The sequence below is a fragment of the Choloepus didactylus genome, chromosome 16 (assembly GCF_015220235.1).
Source record: "Choloepus didactylus isolate mChoDid1 chromosome 16, mChoDid1.pri, whole genome shotgun sequence".
In the NCBI taxonomy this organism is placed as follows: domain Eukaryota; kingdom Metazoa; phylum Chordata; class Mammalia; order Pilosa; family Megalonychidae; genus Choloepus; species Choloepus didactylus.
This window is the reverse complement of record NC_051322.1, coordinates 81,446,227-81,456,914: the sequence shown is the minus strand read 5'-3', so window position 1 is coordinate 81,456,914 and position 10,688 is coordinate 81,446,227. Positions and strand designations below refer to the sequence as shown.

At 35.1% G+C, this 10,688-nt stretch overlaps 1 non-coding gene and 1 pseudogene across 1 annotated transcript; one reads left to right on the top strand and one right to left on the bottom strand.

Moving 5' to 3' along the window:
• Positions 1-7,600: 7,600 nt before the first annotated feature.
• LOC119511924 lies at positions 7,601-7,705 on the bottom strand. The gene has a single exon (XR_005212270.1). It is a non-coding gene; the product is annotated as a U6 spliceosomal RNA (small nuclear RNA).
• Positions 7,706-7,898: 193 nt separating this feature from the next.
• LOC119511382 overlaps positions 7,899-10,688 on the top strand; it is a 114,921-nt pseudogene continuing 112,131 nt past the window's right edge.

Sequence of the window (10,688 nt, the reverse complement as noted above, 5' to 3'; positions counted from 1 at the left end):
AGGTGTGTCGTGGATGCCTCCTACTTATTAGTTAGAGAATGTGTACTCCATGAAGCTGTAGATCTGACAAATTAAAGATAAGGATTTCAATCAGTCTACAAATCCTAAAAGAACCCTATCAAGTTAAGCAAATGCCAAGAGACCAAAAAGAGAAAAATTTAAAGCATATGAAAAAAAAAAAACAGATGATATGGATAATCAAAGCCCAAGCACCCAAATCAAAAGATCAGAGGAGACACAGTACCTGGAGTAATTAATCAAAGAACTAAAGATGAACAATGAGACCATGGCACAGAATATAAAGGACATCAAGAAGACCCTAGAAGAGCATAAAGAAGACATTGCAAGAGTGAATTAAAAAAATAGATTATCTTATGGAAATTAAAGAAAATTTTGAACAAATTAAAAAGACTCTGGATACTCCTAGTGGAAGACTAGAGGAAGTTGAACAATGAATCAGTGACCTGGAAAATGACAGAACAGAAAATAAAGAACAAAGGAAATAATGGGGAAAAATAAAAAAAAAATTGAAATGGACTCCAAGGATATTACAGATAATATAAAATGTCCAAACATAAGACTCATTGGTGTTCCAGAAGGGGAAGAGAAGGGTAAAGATCTAGGAAGAGTATTCAAAGAAATTTTTTGGGAAAACTTCCCAAATCTTCTAAACACCATAAATGCACAAATTGTAAATATCCAGTGAACTCCAAATAGAATAAATCCAAATAAACCCACTCTGAGACATATTCTGATCACACTGTCAAATATGGAAGAGAAGGAGCAAGTTCTGAAAGCAGCAAGAGAAAAGCAATTCACCAAAAAAAAAAAAAAAAAAAAGAGCATAAGACTAAGTAGTGACTACTCATCAGCCACCAAGGAGGTGAGAAGGCAGTGGCATGACATATTTAAAATTCTGAGTAAGAAAAATTTCCAACCAAAAATACGTTATCCAGCAAAGCTCTCCTTCACATTTGAGGGAGAGCTTAAATTTTTGCAGACAAACAAATGCTGAGAGAATTTGCTAACAAGGGACCTGCTCTACTGGAGATAATAAAGGGAGCCCTACAGACAGAGAAACAAAGAAATGAGAGAGACACATGGAGAAAGGTTCAGTACTAAAGAGATTCAGTATGGGTACATTAAAAGATATTAATAGAGAGAGGGAAAAATATATATATGACAAACATAAATGAAAGAATAAGATGGCTGATTCAACAAATGCCATCATGGTTATAATGTTGAATGTCAATGGATTAAACTCCCCAATTGAAAGACATAGATTCACAGAATGAATAAAAAAATGAACCATCAATACGTTGCATACAAGAGACTCATCTTAGACACAGGGAAACAAAGAAATTGAAAGTGAAAGGATGGAAAAAATATTTCATGCAAGCTACAGCCAAAAGAAAGCAGGTGTAGCAATATTAATCTCAGATAAAATAGACTTAAATGCAAGGACATTATGAGAGACAAAGAAGACCAGTACATACCAATAAAAGGGACAATTCAACAAGAAGAAATAACGATGATAAATGTTTATGCACCCAATCAAGGAGCTACAAAATACATGAGAGAAACATTGGCAAAACTAAAAGAAGCAATTGATGTTTCCACAATAATTGTGGGAGACTTCAGCACATCACTCTCTCCTATAGATAGATCATCCAGACAGAAGACCAATAAGGAAATTGAAGTTAAACAATTTGATAAATGAATTGGATTTAACTGACATATACAGAACATTACATCCCAAATCATCAGGATACACATTCTTCTCTAGTGCTGATGGAACTTTCTCCAGATTAGATCATATGCTGAGACATAAAACAAAACTCAATAAATTTAAAAAATTGAAATTATTCAAAGCACATTCTCTGAACAAAATGGAGAACAATTAGAAGTCAATAACCATCAGAGACTTAGAAAATTCAAAAATACCTGGAGGTTAAACAACACAATCATAAACAATCAGTGGGTTAAAGAAGAAATTGCAAGGGAAATTGCTAAATATACAGAGATGAATGAAAATGAGAACACAACATACCAAAACCTATGGGATGCAGCAAAGTGGCACTGAGGGGAAAATTTATAGCACTAAACACATATATTAAAAAGGAAGAAAGAGCCAAAATTAAAGAACAAATGGATCAACTGAAGAAGCTAGAAAATGAACAGCAAACCAATCCTAAACCAAGTAGAAGAAAAGAAATTACAAGGATTAAAGCAGAAATAAATGACATAGAGAACAACAACAACAAAAAACAATAGAGAGGATAAATAACACCAAAATTTGTTCTTTGAGAAGCTCAACAAGATTGACAAGCCCCTAGCTAGACTGACAAAATAAAAATGAGAGAAGACCCATATAAACAAAATAATGAATGAGAAAGATGACATTACTTTGGATCCTGAAGAAATCAAAAAAAATTATGAGGATACTCTGAACAACTGTATGCCAAGAAACTGGATAATGTAGAGGAAATGGACAATTTCCTGGAAACATATGAACAACCTAGACTGACCAGAAAAGAAACCAAAGACCTCAACCAACCAAAAACAATCAGAGAGATCCAATCAGTCATCAAAAAGCTTCCCACAAATAAAGGCCCAGGGCCAGATGGCTTCATAGGGGAATTCTACCAAACTTCCCAAAAAGAACTGACACCAATCTTACTTAAACTTCTTCAAAACATTGAAGAAAATGGAATACTACTGAACTCATTTTATGAAGCTAACATCAATCTAATACCAGAACCAGGCAAATGTGCTACAAAAAAACGAAATCTACTGGCCAATCTCCATAATGAATATAGATGCAAAAATTCTCAACAAAATTCTTGCAAATCGAATCCAAAACACATTAAAAAAATCCTACACCATGACCAGGTGGGGTTCATTCCAGGCATGCAAGGATGGTTCAACATAAGAAAATCAATCAATGTTTTACAGCACATTGACAAATCAAAAGAGAAAAATCAAATGATCATCTCAATAGATGCTGAAAAATCATTCGACAAAATCCAGCATTTCTTTTTGATAAAAACACCTCAAAATGTAGGAATTGAAGTCAACTTCCTCAATATTATAAAAAGCATATATAAAAAACCCACAGCCAGCATAGTACTCAATGGTGAGAGACTGAAAGCCTTCCCCCTAAGATCAGGAACAAGACAAGGATGCCTACTATCACCACTGTTATTCAACATTGTGCTGGAAGTGCTAGACGGGGCAGTCTGATAAGACAAAGTAATAAAAGGCATCCAAATTGGAAAGGAAGAAGCAAAACTGTCACCATTTGCAGATGATATGAACTTATATCTGGAAAACCCTGAGAAATTGATGATACAGCTACTAGAGCTAATAAACAAATTTAGCAAAGTAGAGGGATACAAGAATAATGCACATAAATCAGTAATGTTTCTATATGCTAGAAATGAACAAACTGAAGAGACACTCAAGTAAAAGATACCATTTTCATAGCAACTAAAAAATCATGCACCTAGGAATAAATTTAAGCAAGATGTAAAAGACCTATGCAAAGAGAACTACATAACTCTACTTAAAGAAATAGAAGGGGACCTTAAAAGATGGAAAAATATTCCATGTTCATGGATAGGAAGGCTAGATGTCATTAAGATGCCAGTTCTATCCAAACTCATCTACAGATTCAATGCAATTCCAATCAAAATTCCAACAACCTACTTTGCAGACTTGGAAAAGCTAGTAATCAAATTTATTTGGAAAGGGAAGATGCCTCAAATTACTAAAGACACTCTAAAGAAGAAAAATGAAGTTGCAGGACTTACACTCCCTGACTTTGCAGCTTATTATAAAGCCACAGTTGTGAAAACAGCATGGTACTGGCACAAAGATGGACATATTGATCAATGGAATTGAATTGGGAATTCAGAGATAAACCCCCATATCTCTGGCCAACTGATCTTTGATAAGCCCCCCAAAGTCACTGAACTGTGTCACAATGGTCTTTTCAACAAATGGGGCTGGGAGAGTTGGATATCCATATCCAAAAGAATGAAAGAGGACCCCTACCTCACACCCTACACAAAAATAAACTCCTAATAGATCAAAGATCTCAATATAAAAGAAAGTACCATAAAACTGCTAGAAGATAATGTAGGGAAACTTCTTCAAGACCTTATATTAGGTGGCCACTTCCTAGACTTTAGACCCAAAGCACAAGCAACAAAAGATTAAATAGATAAATGGGAACTCCTCAATCTTAGAAGTTTCTATACCTCAAAGGAATTTGTCAAAAGGTTAAAGAGGCAGCCAACTCAATGGGAAAAAATATTTGAATTCATGTAATGCACACAGGAATGTCACAGGAGAGAATTCCAGATTATCATTACAGTGCATTAAAACTTAAAAAATGTATATATATGCAGATATATATATACACATACACTGAACACGTTAGACTTATTTTAAGTATCTAAAATAGAAAGTATTAATGAATAAGTTGAGCAGAGAGAACTCTAAAAGATTAGTGATGTCTTATTAATTGGTACAACCTGTTTAGAAAATAATGTGGCATAATATTAATTTGGTTAAGCTCTGTTATAATTGAGTGAATGCCAAAATTCAGTGTGTATCTACTGATTCATGATGTCTGCCCCTTTTCTGTTAGCTACAGATCTTCAAAATGGAACCCAAGCTGATGAAGAATCGTAACCCAAAAGTCAAAGACAATACAGATAATGGCCAAGAATACTACAGCTCTTTAATCTACACTTTTCCTTCTTTTGTCTGTAAACTGTATGAGCCAGATATATGTCAAAACTTTATACCAATGGGGTATTTGTATACAATCTTCTTACAGGGAAGAGAAATAAAATATTAATAATACTATCTACCTCAAGCATACTATATTAAAATTAAAAATTTGAATAGACAACAAAAAATAGGCATGCATTGTGGATGTGTAAAATTTTTTCTTTTGTAGGCCACTGAGGCTAAGGATCATAAAGTAATGTATAATTTCAAATAAAACAGTGGGTAAATTTATGGAAAGGGAAATATCATTACTGTTACATGTTCTATTTAACCCTTTAAAATTGACTCATTCTATTCATTTTCCTTTCCAATAGTTATAGTATAGTTTATTTGCAATATAGATTCTATGTGAGAATATGTTCATTGCCCCTGTGCTTCTTTAACAAGGTTGTGCTTCTTTAACTGCTCAATATTTGAGAAGCAAATAAAATCATAGAACAACATATGACCATAAATACAGAGCTGCCCTCATGAACTGAATTTTACCAATCCTCTTACTGACAATGGGATTTTGTTCTTCCTGCTCTGAAAAATTTAAACTCCAAAATTTCTTGTTTCTAAAAGGATGTGTAGAGGTGATATTTCTAACTGGACACAGAGAACAAACTAAATCTGAAGCAACTGTAACATCTGAACATAGGAAAAATGGAATATAAGCATTTTTGAACAAATGTAAATCATCTATGCTCTGGCCTGTGGGGGTTGTTCTGGCAGGGAGACCAAAGTAGGCACAATGAATGGAGTGAGACATAAACCTTATTATAGGAACTTACAGGAGTAAAGAAAAAAGTCAGTCAAGCTGCTTTGATGGTGGCCAGTTAAGAGCTCAGTGTGAAAGTACACTGCAATTAGGCAAGAATCAGCAAGGTTGGTTATAGAGGTCTGAAACAGACATTCCAGTGAGTGTGAGATAAAGGGGTTTTGTTACATTTAGATTAGCTACATGCTAGGATAAAATTAACAATCTAAGTTCTGGGAACAAGCGGACCTTGGAAAAGTTTACTTAATAGAAGGGGAGAAGTGACCATCTATGTGCTCTCTTCATTTGAGGGGGGCTGTTTACATTTTGATTAACTGCTCTAGGTAATGCAGGCTGCTGTGTGCTTAAGTTTCACAGAATTCTAGGAAAAGGCCCAGGCTCTAGTACCCCACAATCTTGATACAGCAGCAGTAGGACCTGAATGTGGATCAAATGGCTGAAATTCAACAATGATTTGACTGTCTATTCAAGATTAAATAAGTATTTTCAGTAAGCATGTTCATGTCATGTATACTGAGAACTCTTTGGTATAATTTTAGTCCAAGTAAAACACAATTAACTGGACCTAACAGGAGAAATGTTTGATTGTATATAGGGTAAAAAAAAAAAAAAAACCACAAAAATTTAAAAATTAAACTGATTCAACTACCCTATAAAAACAGTGAACCCTAAGTTAAACCATGGATCAGAGTTAATAGTACAATTATAAAAATGTGCTATCACCAATTGTAACAAAAATTCCACACCAATTCAAGGTGTTAATAATAGGGTGGTTTGTTGGAATACTTTATTTTATGCATAATTGTTCTGTAAACCCACAGCTTCTCTAATAAAGAAAAAGTACACATATCTTTTATCCTGAATGAAAACAACATTAAAATATAAGTCAATAAGTAGAAAAATTAAATCCTCAGTGATGAAGACAATGAGATGGTATTCATGAATTGATATTTATACAATTTAGAAGATGACATATGAAAGTTGGTATCAAATGAGCAGGGGAAGCAACCTTAGGTAATAGGATATATGGATGTAGAAATAGGGATTGATGTTTTGGACATCTTAAAATTCAGAAAAATGGGGCCTTTAGCTGAGAGAATGAACATGTAACATTTAGTCCTGGAATGTTGATTTGGAATTTGCTTAGCCTCATTGTATTAACACCAACAGTACTCTGCCCTCATAAAGCTACCTTGTGCAGGCTTAAAATATCCGAGGGTGACTCTGGGCAATATTTGTTAATTGAAACCTAGAGGAAAGTGTATCCTATGTGGATTGATGGGATGAACTCAAATTGTGGCAGCTCTTCTACATTTTATTAAACAAAAGCTCACAATCCATTTAGCTGCAATGTATGGAGATCCTAGTCAGCTCTCAGTGGGTCCATTCAAGGTTTTAAACAAGCATCTCAAAACTGAAAAGCATTGGAATAAATACAAATTTTGAATAAGAGAGAAGGTAAACATTATTTAAATGACTGCAAATGCACGGAGACAAGAAGACCATGGGACATTGTAAAACCTTTAGTTTCTATATACAAAAGTATATGGGATGACTTTGAATCTGTCTGTATTTGTTATCAGAAAATAAATCATAGTCTTAAAAATGCTAGAATGTTAAGGGTAATTATGTGTGTGTATTTACATAATTTTAAGCATTAAGTACCATTTAAGATAATTTGAAAAAAATTATGATCATTTTTCATATTATGGAATTAAGGTACACATAAGTGGAAAATATGCAAACAGTAAATGATCCTCTTAATTTTAAAGTAAAAGTGAATTTGATGATATAAAATTTACAAGGGAAAAAACTGGAAAAATCATTCAGGTTAGAAAAATTTAATTTTCTTGATTGACATATGGATTATTGACATAATCCATACACATGGAGAGTACATTAATTAAAATACACACTTAGAAACACCAGTATACAGCTGCATAAATTCTTTTTTAACCATGGAAAATACTGTATTTATGTGCCTAGGAAGGACAGCTGCAAGCCCTTCACAGAGTAAACTCCACCCCAAGGGAAAATCTTAAAAATATGGAATGCTTCATGAATTCACGTCATCCTTGCATAGGGGACATGCTAATCTTCTCTGTATCATTCCAATTTTAATATATGTGCTGCCGAAGAAAATACCATAAATTCATTATCACCTTAGGCAACATGAGAGAATTCACACTGGGGAGAAACCATGTCTGCCATCTATGTGAAAAAGACTTCACTGATTTTTCTACCCTCAAAAGACATGAGAGAACTCATGCTGAAGAGAAACCATATGTCTGCCTTCTATGTGGGAAATCTTTTAGTCATTGTGGTAACCTTAGGCAGCATGAGAGAACTCACAATTTGGAGAAACCACTTGTCTGTGATGTTTGTGGAAAACCCTTCAGTCAATGTATTCACCTTATACAACATGAGAGAACTCACACTGTGGAGAAACAACATGTCTGCCATCAATGTGGGAAAGGCTTCACTGATAGTTCTGCCCTCAGACAACATGGGAGAATTCACACTGGAGAAAAACCATATGCCTGCCCTCTGTGTGGAAAATCATTCAGCACATGTGTTAGCCTTAGGTGACATGAGAGAACTCATACTGGTGAGAAGCCATATGTCTGCATTGTTTGTGGAAAATCCTTCAGTCAACATATTCACCTTATACAACATGAGAGAAGTCACACTGGGGAGAAACCACATGTCTGCCACCTGTGTGAGAAAACCTTTAGATATAATTCTTCCATTAGGAAACATCAGAGAACTCATTAAAAATGTGCATTTGGACGAGTCTTTAATTACAGGTATGATCTTTTAAAAAATGAAAGAACTTACACATAAGTGTACTTCTCTGTCAAAGTAATCAATGTGTAATTGCTTTTATTTACAATCTATCCTTAAATAACATGATTGCACTATCCTGGGAGGATTTCTATGTCTGTAATTACCTATAATAGATTTCATCTGAGCTTCAGCCTTCATGTAGACAAGAACAGCTCAGACTAAGCATAGCTTCTACATCAGGAAACTATACAGAAAGGTCTTTACCAAGAGAAGGAAACACTAGGAGGACAAGAGATAACTTTTTATGGAGTATTCAATGAAAAAATATGAAAAAAACCTTTACTTAGAGAGCAACACATTATTGGTCTTGATCTTCCTCTGTTTTAGTTCATCTGAATATATATTTCTTTTGACATCAGACACTGAATACCATGAATAATCAACCTTCTTTAAAATTGAATCATATAATATATATTATTTTGTAGCTGACTTTTTTGATCACCATCTGTAAATCAGGTTATTCAGTGTGTGTTTATGGAGCATTGTTAGGAGTGTTCCATCAGATGTATAGTTTTTATTTTAAATATTCATTCTCTTAATAATTGGCTTTTTGTTTGTTACCATGTTTTAATTACTATGAAAAATATACTTCCTTTAAAATTGCTATACTTGAGTTTGGAGGACCTAGACACTCATTATTCTCAAGCATGCAAAAGATAAATTGCTGGATCTAAAATAGGTGCAGGTGACCAGAAGACTGCATGCGGATGGTGGAATAGGGAGCCCCAAGACTCAATAATTCCACTATAAAATCTATTAGGCAGGCAGGATCTATCTAAAACAGCTATTTTGCATCTACAGAGGCCAGAAGAACACTGTACAGCATCCAGGAAGAACAGAAGGAAGTGGCTGACTAATTTTAGCAAGGAACAGAAAATTGCCCTCCCCTAAAAGTGGCTACTGGCACCCTTATCTCACTCTTGCTGCATTCCACCATGGGCCCAACCTCTAGCTAGATTGCTGGGGACAGCAAGGGACACAAAATTCCTCTTCCCCAAGACCAAGGAAATGCATGGCAAAGAACTGATTACAGCTTTTGATTGATGACTTTGGATTGCTGGAGCACAGTACTAAGGGTGGCCACTCTCACAAACCACACTTACAAAGGCAATGGTGACAGCCATTATTTCAACACACTCTAGGAGGCAGAGGTAAGTTGAAGAAACTACTCTTCCTCATGGCTGCAGGAGACAGATGAAGGGATGCATTTTTTGGGCAGGTCAATAGAGCTCAGCTTTCAGAACAGTGAAGGAAGCTTTTGATGCCCTTCCTGACTCTCTAACCAGGGCATTTGGGACCTGGTCTGCAACCCTCCATGGGTCACTGGCCCTGTTTCAGCAGAAAAGGTTGACAAGAAAGTCCTCCCCAATCTGCCTCTCAACCCAGCTGCAATAGCACCTTGAGGTACTGAAAGGCATGTAAGAGCTATAGAGCCAGATGTTATGAAGCAATACCTTGTGGACTTCAAATACCTAGGAACAGGATGTCTACCTTCTGGGAGACAGAAGGTACAAACTCCTGAAAACAGGGGAACTAGAAAACAACTAACAAGTAAAGAACAGGGCAAGACACAATCACATAAAGACAAGGAAAACCATGCACACTACATTCATTCTCTGCAGGCATTCCTGATAAGAGAGCCAATGCTCAAGGAAATCTGTCTTATTACAGCTGGTTACAAAATCAAGAAACAGACACCTCAGGGAATAAACACCAGAGTTAACATATTAAAATATAGAGTGTGCAACAAGAGTACAAGAGAAACAAACAGGAAATGATGTTCCATCCAAAGGAAAAGGATAAAATTTCAGAAGCCATCAATGAAGAAGGCCAAAATGTGGACATACCAAATGAAACCTTTAAAATGATCTCAAAATACTCAAGGAGATGAAGGAAAATACAGAGAAAGAACTAAAGTTTGCAGGAAAACAATGGTTAGGCCATATGAGAATCTTAGTAAAGATACAGATTTTGAAAGGAACCAACCTAACAAAAGTACTGGAGCTGAAGATGATAATAACTGAAATAATTTCCAGAAGGGTTTCAAGGGAAGAAGAAAGAATCAGTGAACACAAAGACAAGGTAATTGATATAAATCAGGCAGAGGAGCAAACATAAGAAAAGAATTATAAAATATGACAATTGCTTTAGAGATCATGGAGACACTTTTAAGGATACTAAAGTATGAATCATAGGAGTCCCAAAAAGAGAAAAATGAAAGGGGCAGAATTACTAGTCAAAGAAATACTGAGAGAGAACCTCTCAAGTTGAGCAAAAGATG